Source organism: Lactuca virosa, chromosome 4 (assembly GCF_052849685.1).
Source record: "Lactuca virosa cultivar CGN04683 chromosome 4, Lactuca_virosa_CGN04683_v6, whole genome shotgun sequence".
Lineage (NCBI taxonomy): Eukaryota > Viridiplantae > Streptophyta > Magnoliopsida > Asterales > Asteraceae > Lactuca > Lactuca virosa.
The window spans coordinates 164,497,685-164,510,920 of NC_136429.1; the positions used below are offsets into that span (position 1 = coordinate 164,497,685).

Here is a 13,236-nt window from a genome sequence, read left to right on the forward strand (position 1 = left end):
TACAATATAGGGGAAAAATAGGTAATTTCATATTATTTCCCAGCTTGATCCATGTTCAGTGTTTTGAGCATAAAACAAAATCCACAACTCCAAACAGAATTATATCCAACTTTCTAGGAACTAGACTCGATTTCCCATAACTTTGTTTTTTTTGGTGATTTTCTCTAATTCGGACCAGAATGACCTTTATAACCCTCACAAGATAGGTCAGCGAATCTGTCGAGATTTCTATTTTTTTTTTGACAAACATCACCATATCCTACTAAATTGTCCATGAACACAACAACAACCATTTCTAAGGAATTAATACATAAATAAAGGTTTAAAGATATATTAATAACCTCTAGAAATCTTGAGGAACACTAGGAGAGATTGGATGAGAAGAACCCTACACCAATTCCATCACAAATTCATCAAAACACTTCAAGAACACCCACAACCTTCACTTGGAACACACCAATGATCAAAGATGGAAAATCTCCCACTAGAACTCTCTCAAGTTGAATTCTTGGCTGCCATTAGGGTTACAAACCCGACTATTAGGGCTAGCTTCACTTAAATACCTCATAACTTTCATAATTGGCCCTCAAAGTATCACAAAATGACTCCTAGACCCATATACATGATCAAAGTTCATTTTATTACACTTTGTACCTCTAAAGATAACTTTAAACAAATGAAAATGTTATTTTAAGAATAAAACTTAATGGAACACTAACATCGATGATGGATAGAAATTTGGGTCGTTACAACAAATTTATCCTCCCTTTCTCACGTTACCGTATGTGGGTGTGACTATAGTAAAAAGTCAATGGAGGTCAACATTGAATCGTCATTTTTACCTCAAAAAAATCCCACACACAACACTCACTCCACCGACGACGTCAATGATATCCCTCCGATCAACGACATAAAAGATTTCTTTCTACAATTTAAAATCGAATCAAAGCAGTTATGCTACATTGCTGCCTTTGTAATGTTCATTTCCGCTTGTCAATACTCACTTGGCGCAGTAAGATATCCACGATTCTTGATGTAGCTAGAAAACTTTTTTGGTCGCAGATGCACAATATGGTTTTGGAGATCAATGCCTTTAGTGAACGTGGAATTAATGTGGTGAGGCAGCAAATACAAGATTTTGCCAGCACTTACAGCTTCTCCTTTAGGTAGTTCTTGTTATGTGTTCACGTATTCACCAAATTAGGTCTTTCTTTTGGTTGTTAAGAATTTGTTGATTTTGGAATGTTGCTTGATCATAAGTTCTTTTGTTCGTGTATCTCCTTCTTGTGTTGTTTATCGGTGCAAAAGCCTCGGTGAAGCTCGTTCTTCTGGATGAGGCGGATGCAATGACAAAAGATGCACAATTTGCTCTTCGTAGAAGTAATATACACTGTTAAATAAATATATGGGTATGTGTAGTTCACGACCTTGTTTATCACAAATATCTTTGCATTATTTTTGATTTCATCGTCATCCTCCCCTGTAACCCAAACCCACTTGCAAGTTTGAGCATCAATGGTTTTTTTTGTAAGTTTGAGCATCAATGGTTTTTTTTTTTGCAAGTTTGAGCATCAATGGAGGAAGAAGAAAATGATTTTTGTGTACGTTCTGGGTATTTTCTGAGTATGAATTCTAGATTATAATTTTTAGGTTTAATTATAGATTGCAAGAGGTAGAGATGGTGGTGGACGATGACAATAATTGTTGTCAATGTCAGTGGTGGCGGTTAATGGCAGATGTGGTTGTAGAGCATCTGAACTCCAGAAGATAAAAACTTACAATTGATGGCGACATACGTTTTGTTTTCCGGCCTATTTTTGCCGCTGGTGAGAAGGGGTGAGGACTAGGGAAGAAAATAGTTTGGGGAAGAAGAAGGGATTGGGGGTGGTGAGGTGTTATTTATTGTTTTGTTTTTTTTAAATCGTTTTTAATTTAAGAAAAAAGTAAAAGAAATAAAAAAAGGATAGAAATATCATTTTATATGGATTAGGGATCAGACATACATAAGTTGAAACCATAGAGACCTTCTTTTACACCAAAAATAATTAGGGATCAAATTTGATGTCTAAAAACCACAAGGATCATTTATGAAAATCATTTATGTTTTATTGTTCTAAAAGGTTTCAGGTTTGTATATGTTTAAAATCGAATGCTTTATTTTTTTCCCTTTCCGATAAAGTTTGTAATAAATTAATAATGTTTATTGTAAATAATTTGAACTAATTAAGCCAATACTACCAACTTTCATATAATAATGATGCTCTATTTCATATACCGTAATATTGGCATAGTCGACAAGTGATTGATTAAAATTCTAGTTAACACTTAACGATTCATATTATTAATTTATTATAGATAAAATTTTACAAATGGTTCTTTTGCTTTTTGATTTTTCTCTAAAATAGTCGTTATGAAACTTTTTTTCTAACATGGATAGTTTCTATGAAGCAAACCTTGTACACAAATGATCCTTATGACTAACTTTGTTAACAGATTCTGTTAAGTGCTTTGGAGCAAACCTTGCACACAAATGGTCCTTATGACTAACTTTGTTAACAGATTCTATTAAGTGCTTAGAAAATGACGAAAATACCCTTTGTTTTTAAACATAAATGGTCCTTAGGACTCTCTCTCTCTCCCTCTCTTTTTCTCTCTCCACCATAGTCATTTAAACCTATAATCAGCGATCAAATCCTTGGCTATAAATCTGAAACTCGTTCTCTTCTTCTCCCTCTCAATGCTAATGAAAACATCCCAAAAGCAAATAAAAAACCCAATAATTCCAAACAAACACCAGATGAAGATCAAGGTACCGATTTGTGTGTGGGGGGTTTTTAAATTATTCCCTAGAAGATCATACAACCACTGGGAAGTAGCCATCGAAGGTAACTGATGGTGAATCGACCTTGTTTGGGCATAAATTAGGGGAAAATCAAACCTGCAAATCAGTTCCAGGTGAGAGAGGGGAGAATCAGAAACAGATAATAAGAAGAATCAGAAGTTGTGTGTGTGGTTTTCATCGCAGGGGCACATGAGTAATAGGTGTTGCAATGGCCTCCCGACTTCTCTCTGCCGACTATGTGCTCACCATATACGCTCGAACCCTTTCCAAAACCCTATCACTCTAATTGCAAGGTGCCTATCTCGTTGACTCCATATCGAAAGCCGCCAAAGCAAGCGATATGGTATTCACAATGTTGGAACACCCATCAGATGTTCAACAAATTGTCTTAGAGAATCATGATTCACTTCTCTCTTCTTTAAAACCTGACAATATCATAGTCGATCACACTAGCAGCCACCAAACTCTTGAAAAACAGATTTTTGATGTTGCCCGTGAGAAGAACTATTGGTATGTCGATGCTTCGGTATCCGGTGGTGATATTGGCGCTAGAGAAGGGAAATTGGCTATAATAGCTATCAGAGATGAATGCGTTGTGAAGTGGCTATCTCCTTTGTTTAATTTAATAGGGAAACCGACTTACGTGGGTGTTGTTGGGTATGGAAAAGGTTGTAAAATTACTGACTAGATCACAATGGATGGGAGTTTGTTGGGGTTGAGTGAAGGAATGGTGTTTGTTGAAGTGGTGGGGATGGTTAAGGGACGGTGGTTGGTGACAGTGAGGGGGAGAAGTTGCAGGGTCTATAGTGATGGATTTATTTACGAAAATGATGATCAGAAGAGAATTTAGGCCTGGTGGGTTTGCTGAGTACGTGGTGAAAGATTTAGGGATGGTTTTAGATGTTGTGGAGGAGTGATAAAGTGGTGGTATTGCCTGACAATGCTCTGTCTAAGCAAATATTTTCTAGTATGGTTGCTAATGGAGATGGGAAGCTTGGCCAGGTGGGTCTGCAAAATCGAGATGCTTTTATGTGTGCAACCCTAACTACTTTGCCTCATCTTCTTTCCGAAAATGTCATTGATATTTTATGATTGGAGAAGTTAATGCAGTAGGTGGTGGTGGACGGTGGGCGGTGGATGGTGGGAAATGGCAGTAGGTGGTGGTGGGTGGTAGCAATTTTTGTGTGCTATTGAATGTGTGCATTTTCTGAATATATTTTGTTATTTATAAGGAATTAAAACAAATACAAACTAAGGATATTTTCGTTATTTCATAAACACTTAACATAATCTGTTAACAAAGTTAGTCATAAGGACCAGTTGTGTGCAATGTTTGCTCGAAAGGGACCATCCATGCAAAAAAAATGTTTCATAAGAACTATTTTAGGGAAAAATTGAAAAGCAAAAAGATCATTTGTGAAATTTTGTCTTTATTATATAACACTTGTAAGGTACCAAAACCCCAGGTCAAAATTTTCATTTTTATGATAATAAAAACACCCAATTTAACAAAATTATGTTCAGTCAAACCATTTGTTCATAAACCATTATTCAGGAGTTATAAAGAAGACAATATGGAAACTCAAATCATAAATCTGCTGATGTGTGTACAGTACCACCTTTGCAATCCGATAAGTACTGTAAAATATTTAATCCACAACTGTAAGCACAAAGCTTAGTGAGTTCCAAAAAAGATCTCATACAACACAACATAATAATTAGTTATGTTCTAACACCAGCCCTAGAACTATCAACAATCTCGAATGTCACATACATCACACAAAATAATCAACTATGGGTTTACAACAACGGTGGGGACTATCTGTTGTCCCAGTGGGCTAACAACATGCCCTGTGGATTAACAGCACACCTCACGGGTTATCAGCAACCCTGGGGACTATCGGCAGTCTCATGGACTCACATCAGTCCAAGAGTTATTAGAAACTCAGTTCACATATAGCAATAATCAATAGATAAGACCTAGTTGGTCAACATATACTACCACACAGGCAAGTATAGTGAGAAGACTCACCTCGCGAATAGCAGCTAACACCCAACAACTCACACACCGGGTAGACATGTACAATGAGACACCTAACAACAATAAAGAAGTACCCTCTCAGGCTACACCTAAAACCCCAAAATTGACCAAAAGTCAACCATGGTCAAAGTCAATGGTCAAGGTCAAGGTCAACCTCAGCAAGACTCCATGTCGTGGCCACCCATAGGCTACTTCGTGGGCACTAAAAGACAAAATAGTCAGGCTCCCTCCCTAGTCTCCATGATGTGGACTCCAAAACACCACATCGTGGGAACTGGGTTCCAACAACTTAACATATTTAGCTCTTAACCTGTTAATCCATTCCTTTAAACTCTTCAAAACCCTTCGTAAGGCCTAATACTTCACAAAGATCAGTGCTTTTCAGTCTTGCATGCCCAATGCAAGTCTTATACTCAAAATTAGGTCAAAATGGAGAAATACCACCAAAGATTACATGCAAGAAGCCCAAAATAGCAACAAACTTCAGATCTTGAACATATGTCCACTAAGGGACCTCAATATTCCATAAAGTTGCGAAATTTATGGATTCCAGGCATTCTACTCAACCCAACAAGAAGAAGAGTGGGCAAAAACTTAGATCTAGCATGCTTTAATGAAAAAGGCAATGACTTTATACCTCCCAAAGGTCAAGAACGAAGTGAAGATGCAAGATCTCTGTTGGAACCAAGCAACCAACACCAAAATAAGCTCCTTCTTTCTTCATCCTTCACAAGAATGGCTTCACACACTCAAAACATACATATGGAGGCTAGGTTATGGCTGCCAAAATGAAAAACCCTTGGAGTTAATGCCCTTAAATAGGGCTCCAATCCCGAAATTAGGATTTTGGCCCAAACCAGCCACCACATCGTGGCCAGCTATATGCCACGTCGTGGTGTTGTGTAGATGCACTTTCTTCCTCATCAAATGCCATACCGTAGCCCACCCAATTCCATGCCGTGGCCATATAAAAACTCCAACTTTTAAAATGATTAACTTAAGATAAGAATTCCTGCAGACTGGATGTTACAACTTTACTTATACGTTGTAAGATAACTTTGTTATAAGTGATCAATATTCAAAGATAATTCACGATAACAAAAATATTGAGATATCATTATGTTGGATTAATTTTGGGTAAATTACAATTATCATCCCTCGTGCATGTGTTAAAATGCACGTTTAGTCCCTATTTTCAAAAATTAACTTGGACCGTCCCTCATTTGGTTAAAAGGTGCACGTTTGGTCCCTCGCCGACTTAAAATGACTATCTTACCCTTTTCCTTTTATTTTTCAGCTTTATAATTTTTTATATCATTTTTTATTAATTATAATTTTAAAAAAATCAAGTGGTCCTTATATCACCCTTGGAAAAACCCATCCAATAAGCACCACCCAATACCTCCGACAACCATCACCCAATACATCCAATAGTCACCTATAATCAGCTTCTCTGACGATCCCATATCCACAATCATGGTGTTCAAAAAGCTCAATGATATAAGCTTCCCTGTCTGAAAAACAAACCCTAGAACACTAAATTGCAGATAAACAAATACACACGTGTACGTGTCTGTCTTCGTGTTTGTGTATGGGCTGATGAACACTTATTTGAAGTTTTCAAGATCTACACAAGTACTTGAAGGATTTCTTTCTTAAGGTTCCGATGACATCTGTGACGAAACACTAGCTGAATTCGATGGTGGCGGAGCTCGATCTGTCGAAACCCTAGCCGACGTCGATGGCGGCGCACAAACCCTAGCCGCTTCTCGTTTTTCCGGTGAGAGGGTATCGAATCTGCATTCGTCCCAAAGCTTCTACCTTACCGTTTAGATCTGCACTCGAGCAAGAGGCTAGATCCTCTTACGGTACTGATGATGGAACAGTGACAGGTGGTGTTCGAAGGGGGTGATTATCGGCTGTTGTAATGAGGTGGTGGTTTGTAGCTATTTTCCAGGGAAATAGGTGGCAGTTGCACCGATTTTTGGTGGTGGTCGTGCATTCCAGTGGTGGTTGTGTATTCCGGTGGTGGTGGTGCTTAAGTCTTTTTCAACAAAATAGAAAGAGACAGATGTAAATATTAGGTTTAATAATTAATTAGAAAAATCAAGAATAAATGAAAAACAAATTGCAATGGGCATTTTAGTCATTCCATGTCTCACAAGGGATAAAGCATGCAAATTTATACTAACGAGGGACGAAACGTGTAACTTTTTACGATATAAGGAACGGTAAAAGTTAATTTTTGAAAATATGGACTGAATGTGCCTTTTAACACCTACATGAGAGACTATTGGTGTAATTACCCTTTAATTTATAACCAATTTTTACAAGTTTGAAGTGTTTGATATTTTGGAGAGATAAAACCCACTATATATTTCCACATAAGATAGTGTTAAGAGAGTATGGATTATGGAAGCAATTTGTACGCACACTTTGAATCATAATTTTAAAGGAATCCTTTTATATTAGTGGCCGATCAAGCGGGAAATGATTTCTTGGTAGATTATAAGATCCCTTGAAGTGCAATAGCCTCTTTATATTCTTGATTGGAATATCTTTTACCTTCTACTCTTTACATTTCCAAGTGTTTTGTTGATAAGAGTATAACTTCTGTTGGAATACCTATTAATAGAATTACGTCTTAGATTCATAAAAATAAATATTTAAAAGGTAAATATTCAATCAATTCATTAAAGTTTTAATTATCAACAATATTTAAAATTTGAGACCTTTTCATCGTTACCAAGCAATCATAAAATCCGATGAAAAATTTGAGACCTTTTCATCATTACCAAGCAATCATAAAATCCGATGATGGTAAACAACCAAAAGAAATAAAAAATATAATTAAGATATTCGAAAGAGGCTCTGATATTATTGTTAGAGAAATATAATACATATAAAAACTACGGATGAGAAAAAACCGAACCGAATCGGTCATTCAATTCGCTTCTTGTTTCCAATAATTCCCAATTTTCAGTTTTCGAGTCCATGGTTCTCGGGTTTTTCAGATCTGGAACCGTTAAGGGCCATTGGTTCTTGCGTTTCGGTTCTCGGGTATAAATTGAGCCGGACCGAAATTGGGTTGAAATTTGAAGGGTTTTTTCTTAGCATTGTTTCACTCAACTTTGAACAGTTATATATCCTTCATTTGAGCTTGGAATGAATTTATTTTCCCCCGGTTGTAGCCCCTTTTTGCTACAATTTAGGCTCAAAAAACAGTTTAATTAGTTAGAAAATAGCGGAGTTACACAACTCTAAACATGGGCTATTAGGGTTTTATGTTTTTTCTTAACATTGTTTATAACGTTTGTCCAACTTTGAACGACCATAATTCATTCATACGAGCTTAAAATGAGCAGAGTTTTTTTCCCAGGTTGTAGCCCTCTGTCTTGGCTAAAATTCACGCTAAAAAACAATTTAATTAGTTAAGAGATAGTTTAGTTACACAGCCCTAAATGTGGGCTATTCACAAATGTTTATCGCTTTATATCTCATTGTAATGGTAAATTAAATCACTAGATAATGCGAAAATGCCACCTCAAAATGCAAAAAACGGCAATGTATATTAGAAGTTCAGTTCTTTGCCGTTTTGGAACCCAAAAACCGGAACCGGACATGTATTTTCGGTTCGGTTTGATTTCGAAACCGATCTCATCCCTAAGTATCCCTAGTTAATAAATTATTTCGTTAAAAACAATTGATAATGAATATCCTAATGTCCATCTATTCAAACAACATTGTCACACAAGTTACGCTCGTTTAAATATATTCATCTCTTGCTTATGACATTTTTGTTTTTATCAAATAAGCTTCTATTGGTCTTCTTATGTTTGATTCGATGAGACATGAGATAATTCAAACTGTTTGTTTTTTTTTTTTCTATCGAGAGCTACCAATATTTTGTCTGCATGTAAAAAGTATCGGAGGCATATACTCTAGGTAGGTTTTTCTAATGAGGAAATCTCTACAATCCTATAACTAATATGAAACATTTGAAATTTAAAAAAAAAAATGGAAATCCATTATTTTATCAAATATTTATGAATTAATTGCTTTTTTCGTTTAAAGTTATTTCAAACATCTTAGAGGTGTGACTGAGAGTTTACAATGGGAAGGATTTTCTTCGCTTATTGAATTCATTTCCCTTTCTTCGGTCCCTGATAGATGGGTTTGGTCGCTCTCGGGGACGGGCAATTACACGGTGTCATCAACTCGTTCTTATATTGATGAGAAGACGTTACCGGTTTCCAACTCTCTACAAGGTGGATTAAGGAGTTTCCTATCAAAATAAATGTTTTCGCTTGGAGTTTATCCCTTGATAAACTTCCTACTATGGTCATTCTAGATAAGAGAGGGTTAGACTTGTCCTCTTTGTTATGCCCTCTCTGTGAAGATTAGTCTCATCTCTTTTCTGAATGTGTGTTCTCCTCCAGTATTGTGTTTCAAGTGAGTAGGTGGTGAGGTCTATCGGTGCCTAATTTCTCTTCCTATGCGACTTGGTTGGTTTGGCTAAAAGCTTTGCGTTTATCGTCTGTTTCAAAAAATATTCTAGAAGGTGTTTTCTATGTGACGTGGTGGTCCATATGGGAGTTTAGAAATTCTCGCATGTTTGGTATTTCAAAACCGAAGGCAGCTCATGTTTTTGATAATATCGTTTCTAAGTCTTATTTTTGGTGTAACGTTAGATGTAAGAAAGACATCAATTGAGTTGGGTGACTCCAAAACCCGAAAATTGCTATTATGTAATGTTTTTCTTGTTTCCCGGCTAGTTTTTTCTAGTCCGGTATTTCAATAAAATCTTGCCCGTAAAAAAAAAGTTATTTCAAACAATGTTAGCTTGAGAATTTTTTTCCTTTAATTATTGCGTCTCATAGGTTTCCAACAAAATGTTTTTCTGAATGGTACACTTTTATTAAAACTCTAGCAAAATTCTAGAAAAAAAAAAAAAACAAAGAACTAGAAATTCATATAAGGGTTTTTTTAAGCCACTCAATTCATTCTAACTTCTTTTTACGACATCTATTTGAATCATAATTGTAAGAGTTGGAAACAATATAATCAAAAGGGTTATCCTTCTTCGGCTTGGGATCTTGAAAAATGTAAGCACTCCAAAACGACTAAATTGACCAAATTCATTGTTAGAATAAACACATCTCAAAAACTTTCTTTTTAGATAGCGAAAAATGTAACTAAGTCATCCCACAAATTCAATCTTTAGCCAAAATAAAAGGCAAGACTCGAATGTTTCACGATCGGGCAATCAAAGACCACAACGAGCTCGCCACCTCACAATTCACGGATAGATGATTTATGGTCTCAATAACACGACTACAAATCAACAAAGAACACCATCAAGGTCGACACCCCTCACATCCAAGTTATACTTCATCGGTAAACGATTAAGAATCAATCGCCACCCCAAAATGTCAACTTTGATGCGAATCCATTTTTTCCATTTAGTAGGAGGACCACTATCATCCAATGAAGACATATCAACGAAATTCTTTTTCCGAAGACATCCAGAAATTGACCTGACTTGTCAAGCTCCCAAAACCACTTGTTGCTTCATTAGAATATGTAAATCATCCAAAAACTCCAAAATATATGTGACTTGTTGTCCCCCCTCTTTAGGTGTCGAACCCAACTCCAAAACCACAAGGCGTTCACGACTTGGAACACTTATCTTGAAATCTATATCCAATTCTAAGACCTACAACCGATGGAGTCTTTGAGAAAACACTATATGATCTAACCAAATATCATTCCGTAAGTTGTTGATACTTCTAATGATTTGTGTTTGCCACAAGAGACCCCTTTTTAGGTTCATTTCGATAAAATGGAGACGATGTAGCATGTAACTTATAGATGGTTCTGTTAGTGTAAGGAGTTTTTCAACAGGTTCCCAATCTACATATGCATAAAGTTTCGAATAAGAACATCAATATTGTCCATGTGAATAAATCTTGCAAAACCAAAATGTTTACCCAATTTAGTTTCAAAGTTGTGCAATACAAATGTCGGCCAATGTCCCATGTTTACCAGGCATGTCCCAAAGATCCCTAACTCCAAAAGACTTTGGGAAGTTTGCGATGTAGATTGTGGTTGAATTACAAGTCAGTTTATTAATATAATTATAATTTGGAACCAGTATGGAATTGATTCAATTATGAAATTATGAATAGTTATTGGTTCAGTCGGTACAGAGACATAATCATTTATATCTTTTTTCCTATCTACATAGATAATAAATATTTTTTATTAAGAAATCTTAGCAAGACCCGGACTTTTTTTTGTATGAACGGAAATTTTTTCTATAAATCTATATCTCAAAAAAATATCTAACAGAAATATCAAGAAATCTAAATATAGAAATAACATAACTAACAGAAATAACACACGAATAAATATTAGATCTTGAGCAATGCTTATCGAATACTCTTCTAGTAACGTTCATGCCATCTCTATGCATGTTAATGGTGGTCCACCCACCACCAAATTCATCCATCATAACCAGCAACACATACTAAAAAATGAAACAAATCAACAATCGATATAATATGTTGCTTAGAAGATAATCAATCAGTCAATGAGAAAAATAAACGTCGACACCATGGATATATGAAACCTCCGCTAATATGATCAATAGTAATTATGGGAGATACATATTGCGTACATGAAAGTAAGAAGAAAACCAGTGAGATTAAAGGTACCCTCGTTCTATTTGCTAGAAATCCTAGCAACTACTTGGTCTATCTTAAATGAGTCTTTCATATTTTCAACCAATTGTTACATGGTCAATTTATACAATAAATAAATAAATAAATAAACAAACAAAAAATAAAAATAAAAAAAATTGGTAGATCTCATAAATAAGTTAATGAAAAAACTTTTCTATTATAGAGATCTTCTAAGCTTTTAGATTATTGATGAATAATGTCATGTTTGACAAACTAGTTTTTAGCTTATAAGTCAGTTTTTAACTTATAAGCTAATTAGCTATCAATAAACGATTTTAAGCTATCTTATAAGGTACTTTATAAATTACGATAAACTATTTTTTGATAATAGAACCACATCCTTATTGAAAGAGAGAAATTACAAGTGTTCTTGATAGAAAAGCTTAAGAGTTATAAACAAGAAAAGGGATAATAAATATTAGTTAATAACCGGATCTTAATGGGCTAAACGCTAAAGAGCCCATAAACATGTGAGCTAATAACTTATGGGCTGACATCCCCCCCCCCCCCCCCCCCCCAAACTCACAATTACACAACAATAAACATTGAGAGTTTGTCAGACAAAAAACGAAACCGATATGCCGATAGAGCCTTCGTAAAAATATATGTAAGCTGTAAGGTTGATGAAACAAACGAAAGTGATATGATTCCGAGCTATAAGTGATGACGGGTGAAGTGACAATCAATCTCAATGTGCTTCATCCGCTCATGGAAAACAAAATTCTTCGCAATTTGTATCACACTTTTGTTATCACAATGCATGGGAGTAGGTGAAGAAATGTGAACCCCCATATCTACAAGAAGCCACTGTAACCAGATAAGCTCACATATAGTCATAGCCATAGCATGATACTCAGACTCCATGGAAGATCTAGAGACAACGTCATGCTCCTTTCTCTTCCATGAAATGAGAGACTCTCCAAGAAACACACAAAATCCGGTGGTGGATTTATGATCATGACGATTGTAACATCCCAAATATCACGATAAAATTTTTTATTTTTAACTAAGGAAAATCATTGTTTTCAAAACAACACCCAAATCAAAATCAAGTATCAAATACAAATATCCCAGAATCATAGTGTAATCAAATCTCCAAAACATAACACCGAAGGATGTGTACGATCACGCATTTGCTTTTCCCCGATCATCTGAAGTTACTTGAAACAATAAACTTAAACCATAAGCCAAAGCTTAGTGAGCTCCCCCAAAGTACCACACAACGGAAAATATACAAATAATACATACTGGGTCAACAACCTCACGGTTGGATTACCCACAACCTTTCGCTTGGATTGCCCGGATTTGTTGACTGGCAGCACAAAGCAACACAATCTCAACCCAACCACACCATGTCGACATGTAAAATTAATAAACATATAACAGTAACCAGATAAACATACATATCTTAACAGTTCACTATAATATAGTAACATTCCAAACCAGAATACACAATCTACTAGGTCGGTATTGGTGCGTTCAACCCACAAGTACAGTGAGGAGAACTCACCTCACAGTCTAAAAATATAGCTGAATAGATCATAGCTCCAACTGCTGACTCTACAGGTCACCTATACATAAACATTGACCTATTCTCAAACTACTGCTTA

At 35.8% G+C, this 13,236-nt stretch overlaps 1 pseudogene; it reads left to right on the forward strand.

Moving 5' to 3' along the window:
- The first annotated feature begins 811 nt into the window (after nt 1-811).
- On the forward strand, nt 812-12,532 carry LOC145105325 (putative 3-hydroxyisobutyrate dehydrogenase-like 2, mitochondrial; annotated as a pseudogene).
- Nucleotides 12,533-13,236: the final 704 nt, after the last annotated feature.